Source organism: Ambystoma mexicanum, chromosome 10 (genome assembly GCF_040938575.1).
Source record: "Ambystoma mexicanum isolate Mex_15411 chromosome 10, UKY_AmexF1_1, whole genome shotgun sequence".
Classification (NCBI taxonomy): Eukaryota; Metazoa; Chordata; class Amphibia; order Caudata; family Ambystomatidae; genus Ambystoma; species Ambystoma mexicanum.
This window is the reverse complement of record NC_090932.1, coordinates 1,197,534,734-1,197,550,336: the sequence shown is the minus strand read 5'-3', so window position 1 is coordinate 1,197,550,336 and position 15,603 is coordinate 1,197,534,734. Positions and strand designations below refer to the sequence as shown.

General features: G+C 49.8%; 1 protein-coding gene across 4 annotated transcripts in view; it reads left to right on the top strand.

The window, feature by feature from the left end:
- Positions 1–15,603, top strand: part of SUDS3 (SDS3 homolog, SIN3A corepressor complex component) — a 400,693-nt gene that overhangs the window by 106,460 nt on the left and 278,630 nt on the right. The gene's annotated exons all lie outside the window — the stretch shown is intronic.

Here is a 15,603-nt window from a genome sequence, read left to right as displayed (position 1 = left end):
GTTTTATATTAAACATCCTGTTTTTGTTCTTTAAGGAGACTTACCATGCATGGTTATTTTCTGGCTGCATGTAATGTAATTTGGTTAACTTGACAGGGGGGGTAATGGAGTTGGTTGAGCAGTTTAAATTGTATTAATCGCAGTCCAGAGTCCAGTGATACAGATCTAGTAAGTTGACAGTATCTATGCCATTGCCCCTTGCTCAATTTGATTCCCAGGTCCCGTTCCCAGGTCTCCTTTTATAGAGTTGCAAGAACTTGAGTGTGATTGAACCAGGGTGTACAACAGCGAGACCCCTTTCCTCCTCCCCTCAGTCGCTGTTATGGCTCTTGTACATTCATTGGTAGGAGGTTTATCAAACATGGGTGCAATGTTAGGGTAGTCCCAAAACTGGATTTCTGGATCGTATGGGACTGTCCCTCCAAGCCTCTTATATATTTTGGACCATGCATGTACAGTAGTGCTAACTGGATCAAGCTCACAAGAATCTTTGTGTTCGGAGCTAAAGATGACCGATGGAACATCGGAGGGGAAGGCAGTGTATTTTTCTATTGGAATATGTGCGGCTGTATCGTCTGGATCCACCAAGTGCTTGGCGAATTGCGCTTCAGCCACTAAGTAATATAGTTCAAAGTCTGGGGCTGAAATGCCACTACTCGAGAATGGTTCCACTAGTTAGGCCCATTTCATCCTGGCGGTCTTCCCACCCCACAGAAACGAGGTGGCGAGCGACTGAAGTTTTGTAAAGAAAGCTTTATCGGGCCAAATGGGAACGTTACCAAAACAGTACAGTAGCTTGTGAAGAACTAACATTTTAAGAAGTGCCACTCGACCATACAGAGAAATAGGGAGCTTGGTCCACAGATGTCATTTAGTGGTTAGTGTCTGCAGGAGTTCTTCGTGATTATCCGCATATAATGTATGCTTGTCGCTGGATACAACTCCAAAGTAGCGGACCCGTGCAGTTGACCACTTAAACCCATCTATGTCGGACAGGTCCTGCGTGGCTGGGGTTAGTGGAAACAACTCAGATTTGGAAACCTTGATCTTATACCCGGAGTATTTGGTGAATACATAAATCTGCCATAATAGTTCCCAAGTTGGTTTTCGGGTCACGGATATAAAGCAACTATCGTCGGCCTAGAGATATTATCTGTGGGGGTCCTGTCATTCTGACACCCCTAAATGCGTGTTTTTTCCGGACGAATTCTGCCATGGGTTCGATCGTGAGAACAAACAGAATGGGGGAGAAAGGACAGCCCTGCCCGTTACCCTTACCCAAAAAAAAGAGACATGGTATGGTTAGTAAGGACTGTCGCTCCCGGATTGGTGTAGAACAATCGGACACATTTAAGAAAGTACCGTCCCAGGCCGACGCGCTTAAGGACAGTGAATAAGTAGGACCAGGACACTGAGTCGAAAGCCTTCTCAGTATCTAAAGCAGCAATCGCTGCGTTGGCTTTCGGGTTGATCTGTGCCATCACTCCCAAAAAGTCGCCGTAGATTTAGGGCTGTGGATCGGGTAGGAGTAAAGCCTGCCCGGTCCTGGTGGACCAATGTGGGCATGTGTGGTAGGAGTCCGGACGCAAGAATTTTGGCAAAAATGTTTGCGTCGTTGATCAGGGAGAGGGGTCTGTATGAAGCCATGCATGTGAGGGGCACCAGGATTAAGGAGAACTGTGATCACAGCCTCAACTTCAAAGGACTCTTTTACTTTGTGTTTCTTTGCGGTTACATATGTAGCAACTTTAGAAAGGGAAAAGACAATGTTATCGTATTATATTATCGGTTATTACGCGCACCTGCAAGTATTACCAGTTCATACAGTAATACATTTACTCTGCAAACACATATAGTAAAGTCAATTTAAGGGAGAAAAATTGTTAGTGTAACATTAGCCTTGTTCAAGTGCTTCTTCGCACAGCAAGACTTTAGTCCAAAAACGCAACTCCACCTAAAGGCAGTTTGGAGGAGGCTCAAAGTCTTGACAAGCAGCAGAATGCGAAGATTTCGAGAGGATTTCTTCCAGTCTCCAGTCTCTAGTGTTCTAGAAGCAGCAAGTTAACAACTTACAAGGAGACCTGTAAAAGGAATCGCTGAAGGGCCACAAGTAGTGGCCTGAGTCTGATGTAAGAGGGGGTGACCCTGGACTCCTCTAGGTATGCTCTGGAGCGACTTCTTGGAATCTGGTAAGTAATACCCCCCAAATCCCCCCCCACTGCACTGACCAGCACCCCCCGCCCACCCCCCCCCCCCCCCCCCCCAGATTACCTTAGGTTAAAAATACATTTTGTGCTGGATGCTCCGCGATGTTGAAGCTCTGGACCCGATCTCCGGATTCCTTGGTCTGATGACTAGAGGCAAGGCAATGGATGGGATCTCTGTTAGGCAGAATCATGTGCAGTTCCCTTAGGGAGCACTACAGAAGATTACGACTACAGGTGAGGGCAATACATCTCCTTTGGTATCAGTCTGTACCACAAAGATTTAGTTGGTAGCTGTGGCTGAGCAGTCAGACTTATCTCAAGAGGGAGAAGAGCAGTATTCAGGATTTACACAATAGGCCTTCAGTACTTATGGAACAAGAAAACACTGACCAAAGCTTTGTAATAAAAAGAATATACATATATATATTTTATTTTACACTTCTAGTAAAACATATCTATCACAGTTCTTAAGTTAAATTAGGTCAAAGTATATACAACTCCCTAGTTAAATTGTAGACAAGTTTGCACAAGAGTGAAAACTGAGCAAAATGGCACAGTGCAAACCAAACACAAATGGCACTCTAGCAATTTCTCACAAGGGAGGGAAAGCACACGTTCTACAGAAATATCTTCTTACACACCCTAGCAACACTTCCCATAAGTTTGTGAACCAGTTAAGCAAGGCAGTGCATCCGTATAGAAACTACTTACATGAAAACTGAGCAAAATGGCATTTCACTTGATTTAAAAAGTGGGATGGAAAGGGTGGTTATAAGAAGTAGGTGCACCAACACAGTTCTAGTTGAGAAGCAATCAAGAGAAGGCAAGTCTAACAAATTTAGCCCGAGTCAGTAGGTGTTGTGCGTTGAGAGTCGTGAAGATATAGGAGACCTCCGTCCCCAAGTGCCGCACAGGGAGAATCACTTCTCACTCCCTGTGCAACCCTTGAGGCCACAGGTGGAGAAGATCCGAAGCTGGAACTGAAGTACCAGGAACCCCCAGGTAGCTGTAAGGGAAGGCAATGATTACAATCCAAGCAAGCAGGGCACAACGAGTAATCAAACAGAGAACAATCAGGGTCTTACCGGGGACTTGATAGGAAGGACGTTGAACCTGAAAGGGAGGATGGTTCCAGGACTCACTCAGGCAAGGGACCGGATAGGACCAGATGTAATTCGTCAGTCTCCACCTGAAGAATTTTGTACCGGAATAAAGGGTCCCAACAGTCTGATTACAACCACCACTTGGGAGGCGTGACCCACCGTGCAGCGAGGGGATCTGGGAGATCCAAGAGAAGTCTGTTGAGCAGAAAAGATGGGTCTGAAGCCAGGAAGAGCCGTCCGTGGAATAACCAAGAGCAAGATCCAGAGGGAGTCCGTGATTCAGTCCGAGGTCAAGAGCCGTGCTGAACAGAGGAGCCGGTGTCGCCGTAGCCAAACGTGATCCGCAGGAAGTCCAAATAACAAGAGCAAGGTTTCAGGAAGCTGGGTAAGTAAATACGAGTAAGTTCGCCGCCAGTCAGGGTCTCCAAGGAAATCAGCTGTGAAGCGTGGAGTACAGGTACTGCCCGGTTTAAATACGTTCACTTCCTGGTCACGTGACGATGATTGGAGTCACGTGACCGTGAACCCGGGGCACATGACCGTATGGACGAGTCACGTGACCGGGCCAACACGGTACGAGGGCTCGAGCGGCTGCCTAATCTCCATGGCAACTGCCAATGGAAAAACGGCCGCAGGCGCGACTGAATAGCGTGCGGCGATTGTTTCGCCAGCGCGCGAGCCACACCGGGTTGCCTGTTTGAGCCCTGGGGGACAGGTGGAGGAGAGTGAGCGCTGGATGACGGGACATGGCCGGAGGTACGTACCAAAGACATGACAGAGCCCCCCCCCCAAAGGCCCACGACCCCGTGGGCACGAAGGATGCTCCCGGTGAAACTGAGCAACCAGCCGGGGGGCCTGGACATCCGAGGCAGAGACCCAGGAACGTTCCTCCGGACCATAACCCAACCAATCGACCAGGTATTGCAGGCGACCTCTAAGAAAACGGGACCCTAGAATGTTTGAGACCTCGAAAACATCAGGCACCCCCAGGGAAACAGGGGCAGGAGAGGGGCGAAGACGGGTTGAGGAGGGACAGGGCTTGAGGAGGGAGGTATGGAACACAGGATGAACCCGCCAAGAGGAAGGGAGAACCAGGCGATAGGCCACCGGGTTGATGACCCGGGAAACGACATAAGGACCCACGAAACGGGGCAACAGTTTGCGACAACCATTTAAGTGGAGATGACGGGAGGACAACCAAACCCGAGAACCAACGGGATACAAGGGTGCCATGGTACGCCTAGCTTCCGAGGAGGCCTTCATGGAAGCCTGCGCCTCCTGCAGATGAACGAGGACCTGGGCATGGAGGGACGTCATATCCCGAATGCAGGCTGCGGCGGCAGGGTTCTCGGAGGGTGAAATGTCAGGGACAGGGAGGAATCGGGGATGCTGACCATACATGGCATAGAACGGAGAGAAGCCCGTGGAAGAGTGTGTAGCGTTGTTGTAGGCAAACTCAGCATAACGGATGTTCTGTAACCAGGTTGTCTGTTGCTGCAGCATCAAACAACGCAGATACTGGTCCATGGACTGGTTTGTTCTTTCCGTCTGACCATCGGTTTCCGGGTGGTAAGCGGAGGAGAACCGTGCATCGATACCTAGCAGAGCGGTCAGGGCACGCCAGAAATGGGAAGTAAACTGAGAACCACGATCGGACACCAGGACAGAAGGAAGGCCGTACAGGCAGAAAACGGAATCAAAGAAAAGTTTGGCCAAGACAGGGGCAGAAGGGATACCATGACAAGGAACGAAACGAGCCATTTTGGTGAAGACATCGACCACTACCCACACGGTGTCATACCCCTGAATCCTGGGTAAATCAGTCACGAAGTCCATGCTCAGGGTGTGCCAGGGCTTTGGCGGCACGGGTAATGGGCGTAATAGTCCCAACGGACGACCCCTACGATGTTTGCCCTGAGCACAGACTGAGCACGAGGCGACGTAACAGCCCACGTCCCGTCTCATGGAGGGCCACCAACACCAGCGTTTTAAGAGATCCAAGGTGCGGGCCTGGCCTGGGTGACCATTGACCGGGGCATCATGTGACCACTCCAGGGCTAGGTTTCTGGTGTCAGTGGTAGGGAGGACTAGACGGTCCTGTACATACGGTAGACCGTTATGAAAGGAGGGATCCCATTCTGACAAATGATCGGGGTGTTTTTTTACCCAAGAGCGGATCACCTCGAGTAGAGGTAGAGGAGGAGTACAAGTACAAATAACATGCCCCCGGGGCAAGAGCGTGTCGGGATATACAGGTAACGAAACCCCCCCAGGGGAGCGAGACAAAGCGTCTGCCTTACTATGCTCAGAACCAGAGCGATGTTTAATCTGAAAGTCAAAAGCGGCGAAGAACAGGTGCCATCTGACCTGTCTGCTGTTTACGCATTTCAGGGCTGCCAGGTCTTGCAAGTTTCTGTGGTCGGTGTATACCGTGACCTTATGTTTGGCCCCCAACAAGTGATGACGCCAGGTACGAAAGGCGTCCATCACCGCCAGTAGCTCTTTTTCTGTTACGGTATAATGGGTTTCTGCAGGGTTAAACTTACGTGAATGAAAGGCTACAGGTTGAAGCCGACCCGTATTGGGACAGGCTTGTGACAGGATAGCCCCCAATGCGAAGGAAGAGGCGTCAGCCTCAACTACGTACGGCTGGTCAGGGTCGGGGTGCTGGAGCACAGGGGTAGTGGTGAAGGCGTTCTTCAACGCGTCAAAGGCCTGCTGGTGCATCACCTCCCATTCGAACGGGACAAGAGGACTGGTAAGGGAAGTGAGAGGAGACACAAGAGAAGAAAACCCAGAAATAAAACGCCGATAGAAATTGGCGAAACCCAGGAAGGATTGCAAGGATTTCAGGGTTTTTGGTGTTGGCCATTCGAGGACCGCCCGTACTTTGGCATGATTCATGGCTAGACCACCAGGTGTAATATTGAACCCCAAAAACTCCACGTTAGTTACATGGAACAAGCATTTTTCGGGTTTCACAAACGAGTGGTGTAGCAGCCGGGACAACACTTCTCGTACATGTTGGACATGTTCCTTCAATGTGTGAGAATAAATGAGTATGTCATCAAGATAGACCACCACAAAAATGTCCAGGATGTCCGAGAAGATGTCATTCATGAAATGTTGAAAGGTGGCCGGGGCGTTGCATAGGCCGAAGGGCATGACTGTATACTCGTAAAGGCCATACCGCGTACAGAAGGCGGTCTTCCACTCGTCTCCCTTTCGGATGCGGACGAGATTATAGGCCCCCCTCAAATCCAACTTGGTATACATGGAGGCATGGGTTAATCGGTCTAGAAGAGGAGAGATGAGTGGAATCGGGTACCGGTTCTTAATAGTGATGGCATTGAGCCGACGGTAATCCACACAGGGGCGAAGGTCGCCCTCTTTTTTGGGCACGAAAAATATGGGGCTAGCTGCAGAAGATCTAGACGGTCGTATGTGACCCAGGTGCAGCGCTTTATCGATGTACTCTTTAAGAGTCAGATCCTCCGACATAGATAAAGAATAGATGCGGCCCGAGGGTACTACAGTCCCGGGAACCAAGTCAATCGGGCAATCATATGGGCGGTCAGGAGGGAGTACTTCGGAGGAGCCCTGATCAAATAGCATGCTGTAATCCCGATAAACCACAGGAATGTGATTGGTGACTAAACCCACTATGTGTGAGGCAGGGGGAATAACATCGCCCTGTATTGATAGTTGGGCAACCGCACCAAGAGCCACTGCTGGGGTGTCAGTCTCTGTGTCTGCAGGTAGACAGAAGTTCTGGCAGAGCTCGGATTCGAAATATATCTGACCTGTTCCCCAATCGATATGCGGGTTGTGCTCTCGTAACCATGGTATGCCTATGATGATACCGAACTGGGGCATGGATATCAGATCGAAGTGGAGGGTTTCTCTATGGGTCGATTGGATGGTCAGGACGAGGGGAGCTGTCTGTTGCTTGATGGGACCAGAAACAAGCTCAGTCCCGTCGACTGCTTGAACCGGTTCGGGTCGGTGTTTGTTGATCAAAGGGAGATTCAGTGTCTGGGCTAGGGTGATAGCGATATAGTTCCCGGAGGCCCCGGAATCTATGGTGATCTGTACGGGATGAGTGATACCAGGGGCAGGTTGTATGGTAGCTTCTACCTGGATGGGCCTGATTCGACCAAACGACGGAGTGTGACTCGGGGAAGGGCATGGAGAACTCGATCCTACCCCCGTATCTAGGATCGAGCTGGACGAAAATCCGGTTTCTTAGTTTTGGGTTTTCGAAGACACTCCTTGACTAAATGCCCCCCCAATCCACAGTAAAAGCAGGCGTTCTCGGCCCTTCTGCGCTCCCTTTCCCTTGAGGTGATGGGACTCCTAACACCCCCTATTTGCATAGGCTCACTGGTGGGTTCAGAGTAAGACGATGAGACGGCAGAGCCGGCAGACTGGGAGAATCCGGCCTCAGCCCTGCGTTCAGAGCGCCGTGCGTCCACTTGGAGTGCCAAATCCACCAGAGCCGGGAACTGAACTGGTAGAGACGGGACCATGGCCAGAGCGTCCTTCATAGGGTTGCTTAGCCCTCTGTAGAATACTACCGATTTTTTGCTTTCGGGCCATGAGGTCTCAGCTGCTAGTTGATTGAATCGTGTGATGTACTCAATGAGGGAGCTCTTACCCTGCGATAAATCCAGTAATTCTAGATCATGGGATTGCGCTTTGTATCTGGTGTCAAACACCCTGGACATTTCTGTTATTAACTGGTCGAAATCATAGAGGGCAGGATGATTGTTTTCTAACAGCGGGTTTGCCCAAGCAGCAGCCGTGCCGGCTAGGTGAGATAGAGTGAATGCCGCCTTGGTGGTGGGGTCAGGAAAAGCAAGGGGTTGACACAGAAAGTGCAATTTACACTGGTTAAGGAAGGTTCTAAACTTCCTCGGGTCCCCATGGAACTTTTCTGGGGCAGCCAAAGGAAAGGGAGAGGGCAAGACCACCGGAACAGGAGCCGAGGGAGCCGGGAGTGGGTGTGCAAAGGGTACAGAAGCTGGAGTGGCGTCACCCAGCTCTGGATCTGCGGGCAGGGGATGCTGGGCACTCTGTAATAGGTCGAGACGCTGATGGACTGCTGCATTAGCAGCCACCATGTCGGCCCGTAGTACCGTAAGTGCTTGGATAACAGCGGTCAGGGGGTCTTCAGCGGCGCCCTCCATATCTCACACGACTAGGCTTCACAGTCTGTTGTGCGTTGAGAGTCGTGAAGATATAGGAGACCTCCGTCCCCAAGTGCCGCACAGGGAGAATCACTTATCACTCCCTGTGCAACCCTTGAGGCCACAGGTGGAGAAGATCCGAAGCCGGAACTGAAGTACCAGGAACCCCCAGGTAGCTGTAAGGGAAGGCAATGATTACAATCCAAGCAAGCAGGGCACAACGAGTAATCAAACAGAGAACAATCAGGGTCTTACCGGGGACTTGATAGGAAGGACGTTGAACCTGAAAGGGAGGATGGTTCCAGGACTCACTCAGGCAAGGGACCGGATAGGACCAGATGTAATTCGTCAGTCTCCACCTGAAGAATTTTGTACCGGAATAAAGGGTCCCAACAGTCTGATTACAACCACCACTTGGGAGGCGTGACCCACCGTGCAGCGAGGGGTTCTGGGAGATCCAAGAGAAGTCCGTTGAGCAGAAAAGATGGGTCTGAAGCCAGGAAGAGCCGTCCGTGGAATAACCAAGAGCAAGATCCAGAGGGAGTCCGTGATTCAGTCCGAGGTCAAGAGCCGTGCTGAACAGAGGAGCCGGTGTCGCCGTAGCCAAACGTGATCCGCAGGAAGTCCAAATAACAAGAGCAAGGTTTCAGGAAGCCGGGTAAGTAAATACGAGTAAGTTCGCCGCCAGTCAGGGTCTCCAAGGAAATCAGCTGTGAAGCGTGGAGTACAGGTACTGCCCGGTTTAAATACGTTCACTTCCTGGTCACGTGACGATGATTGGAGTCACGTGACCGTGAACCCGGGGCACATGACCGTATGGACGAGTCACGTGACCGGGCCAACACGGTACGAGGGCTCGAGCGGCTGCCTAATCTCCATGGCAACTGCCAATGGAAAAACGGCCGCAGGCGCGACTGAAAAGCGTGCAGCGATTGTTTCGCCAGCGTGCGAGCCACACCGGGTTGCCTGTTTGAGCCCTGGGGGACAGGTGGAGGAGAGTGAGCGCTGGATGACGGGACATGGCCGGAGGTATGTACCGAAGACATGACAGTAGGCCTGTGCCAGAGTCAGTGGTACAGGGCAAGGGCCCAGGAGCAAAATGTTCTTGTAGCTGCAGTCAAGTCTTTGATTAATGATTTTGAAAAGGTGGATGCAGAAGGTGAAAGACAATGTTAAGATAGAGGGGCGGCCAACCCAATAGGTAGGTAAAGGATTTAAAACAACTTTAGTTCTACCGCGAAGAAAGGGCGGCCTGGCGGAACAATGTACCTTTAAAATGAAGAAGTGGTCCTGGGTGGTGGTTGTTCCTGGTAGTTTCTGCAGTTCGGGGGAACCAGCAGAGGAATAGAGTCTCTCGTCGTGGAGGAAGGTTCGAGTTACTGCACTACCCAGGGATGAAACCAGCCAACAGTGCTGCCCGACGCACAAAATGGATTGCTCCTTTAAATCGCGGTCCGGGTGGACTGGTGCCTGGCTATCCGGCCTCCGAGTACAGGGTACTGGCGATTTCGACCAAGGCAGGTCCAGGAATGCGATTGGCAAACTGGTTGGCCCCACCAGCTCAAGGGAAGAAGGCTCTTGCAGATGAAGATCTTCTCTCATCGTGTGGAGAAAAGTGGTGAGACGCTGCAGCAGGGCTTCACCGGTGGTTGTCGTTGCAGATGTTTTTTACTGCAGATTTTTTTCCAAAAAAACTCATTGCATTTTTTAGTTTTGAGGGGGTTACCCGCCAAGTCACCCATCCCCTTTCATTTTTTTTGTACCTCGTACACCCACCCCCAATTTATATAATTTTTTTTAAACCCCCCCCACCCCCAAAAGAAATCTGCGGTTAAAAAACCCCACAAAAAAACATCCGGCAATGAAATGATGTCGTACCCCACACACAAAAACACACACCCAACACCACATACCAGCACCACCCGCCCACACCACCCCACACACACCCCCACCCCACACACACCTCCCCCACACACCCACACCCCCACCAGTACAAGTTAAACGTATGCACTTGTGTAATGTGTGACTTGTCCTGCCACGAGATGCTTGTCCAGCCAGGGTACCGGTCTCTTGTCTCTCCAGGGATTCGAGCTGGACGAGTGACATGCGCAGGCAGAGACGGCGGTTGAAGGAGAGAGATGAAGGCTGAACCTGGTGGGGCTCGATATAGACACCACTTTCTTTGTTTTCAAAGAAAAATTAAACCCCCCTATTCCATATCCTTACTGCCTCCGTCTCTTATATTACAACCACCTATGAGGGACAGTTAAAACCAAAGTCAATGGGTCAGAAGAGTCTGCAGAGAGCCTGGACAGCCAAAGTCAATTTGAACAATGTCTAGGGAGATGAGGCACTTCTTTAGATAGCAGAAAAGTCTTGCACAGTGATATTAGTGAGTTTGTAGAACAAGAATCACTGTTGGGCCACAAGCTGTTAGGCTTGTGAAAGGCAAAGCTGGAATCAACTCCGCAAAAAGCAGCTACTGCAAGTCTCCAGTGAGCGCAAGCAAGCTATAGACACAAGCTTAGTCAAGACAGTACCTTAGGTTTGAAGACGAGGATCCAGCTGTGTTCTGTTCTGGTTTCAGTCTTGAAGATCGTGGGTTTCTGGGCCTCAGTCGTGGGGACAAGAGGGAGGATGTCTGGAGGACTCCTGCACTGCAGTTTGAATTTCTGCTGCGGCTACAGACTCTTTCCAAATCAGCGGCACTTTGCAGTTTCATCTACCGGCCAATAGCACCACTGCGGTTCTTGGACACTTGATGGGGGTCCGGCTTGGGCCGTCCTGTTTCAGAGGGTCCTCCTGGATTTCATGTGCGGCTTAAAGACGATGCACTCGGGTCTGGGTGTCCTGACCCCTTGCACTCAGTTGCAGCAGCAAGGAACTTCAGCCAGCAGGGAGAGGGGTTTCAGCAAAGTTCGTCTTGGGGTCAGGTGGTCCCACCAACTCAAGCGAAGAAGTTGTCCGTCCGATTTGGAGCTTCAGCACTGCAGCAGGGCTTCATCTGGCAGTTCAACGGTCTAGAAGGGTGCAGCAAGCTTCTCTCCCAGTTTTCTTCGTTGCATGTTTCATCCAGCAGTCAACTCTGCCTTCTGTTCAAGAGACCTCATCTTTTATGCAGGTTGCTCTTTCATGCACAGCACATCTGTCGCTAACACAGCAGGGTGGCTGTCCTGCAAGGACACCCAGCCAGCCAATCATCACTGGGTGCAGTCCGATAACCAAGGAGACTAAGGACAGTGAGTTTTGGGCACCTCCCTTGCTTCCTGCCCTGCCAGACGCACTGGAGCCAGAGGCGGGTTTCAGCCCTGAAGCCCGCCAAAGGCAAAACAAACAAAAGGGTTAAACCTGGTTTGGCACGCAGAGTAAAACCCAAGAAAGACCTCACAAGCAAGAAATGGCGAAAAAAGAAGACTCGGCCATTTTGACAAAATCGGCAACCATGGGTGCTATACTGCAGCTGAGGATTCAGCGTGCTGTAAAAATGCACATTGGTGGGAAATTAAACCACTGCCACTAGCCATTAATAGTAGTGAGGGTAACATAACATTTTTTTACATGATTAAGTAAGAAAAGGGGCGACTAAGTAACCCCCCAGTACTTCCACATAAGATGGGTTGTACTGGACCTACATAGGAAAAACAGGTAAGTAAAGTCAATTTCAAGTTACTACTCTTGGGAACAATAGTTTACCCAAGAGAAGGTTTATGAGAAATCCAAAGGACTTCTCTGTGACACTGCACTGAAGGTGCTGTGTGTCACAATACAAAAGGTAGATGCTTGTGGAGTTTGGTCGACTCCAAAACCAAAGAAACAGAGTCCAAATCAGATGTAAAATACATGAGGGTGAGAAAAAGGTCTCGCTCACTCCAGGAAAAGAGTTAAGTCATAAAGTGTAGCAAAAGAGCTGGTGGTCTCTAAGGTTGAAGGGAATTGGCACACAAATGTGAATTCTCCGTAACCGTAGTCCCGCGCAGGGACTCCTCGAATAACATGGTGTAGGGTTCTTTGATAACATGGATGACAGTTGCTATGGTATTTGGGGCAAATGTGCAGGGGATTGCGTTCCCTATATAGCTCTACGTAGGTGGAAGACATCATGCATGCACAGTCATCGCTGCACAGTCCAGCACTAATTCAATCCCGCAAACTTGAAACATGGGAAGCCTGCAAGTAGTTTCAAGTTGTCATTCAGCTCGACCGCACGGCTTCTCAGTGTGGTGGATTTCTGTTATGAGTGGCGCTTCGTAGGTTTTTTTTTATCATCATTTGATCCTAGTCTATGTTGAGATGGATTGTGTGAACCAGCCTTGGTGGAGGGTTCTGAGAGGCCACGCTATTTAGTGATCAAGGAAAAAGACACTTGGGTGTAGCCAAAGTCAATCAAGGGAATGAGAGTAAGGCTCAGCCAGACTCCAGGAGATGTGGATGTGGTGTAATGGTACAGTGAGACGCACACAGGCACTCAAATCAAAGTACTTGGTAAGTATGAAAAGATACACTGTTAAGCCATAACTCACTAAATCAAAATTATAAACCTATGTACATCCACATTTGGTAATCGCACTAGAGATAACCCACACTTTCATTTTTAAATGGTTAGAAGTGATTCAGAAGTGAACCATGAACATCTGTCGACGGTAAAGTAATGAAAATCAATGTAAATGCAATGGAAACCCGTTACCCAGCCTTATGAAATGGGTCCTTCCCTGCTGAAGCATTTGGACCTAGTGCCACTTGGTCACAAGTCTGAGGTAAATACCTGTTGCAGAAAGTTGAGTCTGAAATAGTGAAAAACAAATGTTGCCAAACCCAACAGTTAGGTGAAATTAAATGTTCCAGTAGTGAAGAAACAAAAATACATGTAAAATGTTAAAGGTCCTCTCTGAATCTTAGTTAGACAGGCACAACAAAGAAGCACACATATATAATTATATAAAAGATATATATTTATTATATTTATACCAGAATCACTTAAAATACTTCAGAAATTTACGGTAGAACACTTACGAATACTAGATCATGCACTTCAAAGAGAACCTTTACTTTTGTGTTTGTTCGCAGTTACATTTGTAGCAACGTTAGAAAGGGAAAAGACAAGGTTATCGTATTATTGGTAGTTGCGCACTCATGCGGTTTTCAACAGGTCATACGGTAATGCATTTACTCTGCAACACATGGAGAAAAGTCACTTAAAGGGCGGAAAAAATAAGTGGTTGGCGCAACATGAGTTTAGTTCAAGGTTCTAGAGATGGTTTCTTCGCCTGGCAAGTCTTTTAAGTCCAAAAACGCAACCCTAGCTGAAGGCAGTTTGGAGATGGCATGCAGTCTTGACAAACGGCAAATAATGATGAGTTCCTGTGGATTTCATCCAGTGTCAATTATTGAAGCAGCCAGTCTGCATGTAACAAAGGAGACCTAAAAACAGACTCAAGAAGGGGACACGAGCAGCAGCTTGAGTCAGAGGTAAAATGGGGTTGCCCTGGACACCTACGTGCTCTTCAACGCTCTTGAGCGACTTTTTGGAAATTGGTAAGCAATACCTTTTTCCCCACAATCCATTTGGTTTGAAGAAAGTATATTTGTTGGACTCCCCTGCAATGTGGCAGCTCTGAACCCGACCCCTGGATTCCTTGGGCTGGTACCGAAAGGCAGGACAATGGACGGTGTCTCTCAGCAGCAGACCACTAGACTAATCAAATGGGTGAAAGAAACGTGGTCTGAAATAGTACTAGCAGAACAACCTGACACTGCCATAGAAACCATGTATGATATATCGGAGCGAGGGCACGAAACGTCCTGGATCTATGAAATGGTTATGTCCAAAGTGGGAAAGGAGCTGCTCCAATTAAGACGAGATTGGGAGGAGGAAGCTGGAGAAGTTATGCAAGACGGGCAGTGGGAACTAGCCCAGAGATAACACAAAAAGGTCTCTAGAAACCCAAGGCTGCAGCAGATAGTTATGTCACCCACCGGGCATACATGACCCCCAGAAAAGTCACTAGATTTGGTAATAAAGAACAACAAAAGTGCCCCAAGTGTGGGGAGGGTTTATCTGGGATGATTCATATGTTCTGGGCTTGCCCCGAGGTGGGTAAATTATGGGAGGAAGTTAAGCTACGACTAGCTGAAAAGGGAATTAAGCTGGACGTGGAATCTATATGGGCATGCATGCTGGGGGGATTCACCAGACCTCGCAATCTAAAACATGTTTGTAAACTTAAAGTCCTGGCCTATATCATGGCCAAAAGGAGGATAGCCATGACTTGGAAGGCAGCCCACAGACCCAGACTAGAGGTATGGTGGCATGACCTCCTGAAATGGGCGGAAGCCGAGGCAGCCGATAGAGGGGAGGATGGCAAAGTGGGGCCTCTGATAGCATGGAGACAAATGGTAGCCTCATTGTCGGGACCCTCCCTGGCCAACCCCAGTGAACAGGACAAGTCTGGGGACGAGGAAGTGGATGAACCCCAGCAGAAGGATAATCAGACGAGCGGTAGTGGAAGCTCGAGTTAAAAGGGGGGCGGGGAGATGACAGTGATAAAAAAAAAAATAAAAAAAAATACAAAGTAAGCTTGTTTAACTTCTATCAGAAATTGTCGGGTGTGTTGGTTATGTTTTTGTATGTTTTGAAAATCAATAAAAAAATGTAAAAAATGAAAAACAGGGATTCCAAGATGGCCGCCGGCATCGATTAGACATGCCGACGGCAGCTCCTGAGGCCTGTGCTCGGGACCCACCACCCCCGGGGGCATAAGGCAGCTGCGGAAGTCGGGGGCTGCGTGAGGTGGCCAAGCAGCGAACGATCTTGGGTGCCGTGGCCCCAGCTTGTGTGCGGTGCCGGCTGTTCACTTGGCCAATGCAGGAGAGTGCCGCCTGGCCGCGTTGACGAGCACCCTCTGCCCGACCGGCTGTACCAAGGACGTCGGGGGAGACAGCCGGCTCTGAGAGCCACCCTGGGGACGCGAGGGCGGCCGTGGCAGTGCGGGGCAGCTTGGAACCCCACGGGGACAGACGCAGCCTGCGTAGAGGAGACCCGAGCGGCCTTCTTGATTTGCACCACCAGTGGCCTGGACTGCCCCGCCAGCGGAGGAGGCGCTGATC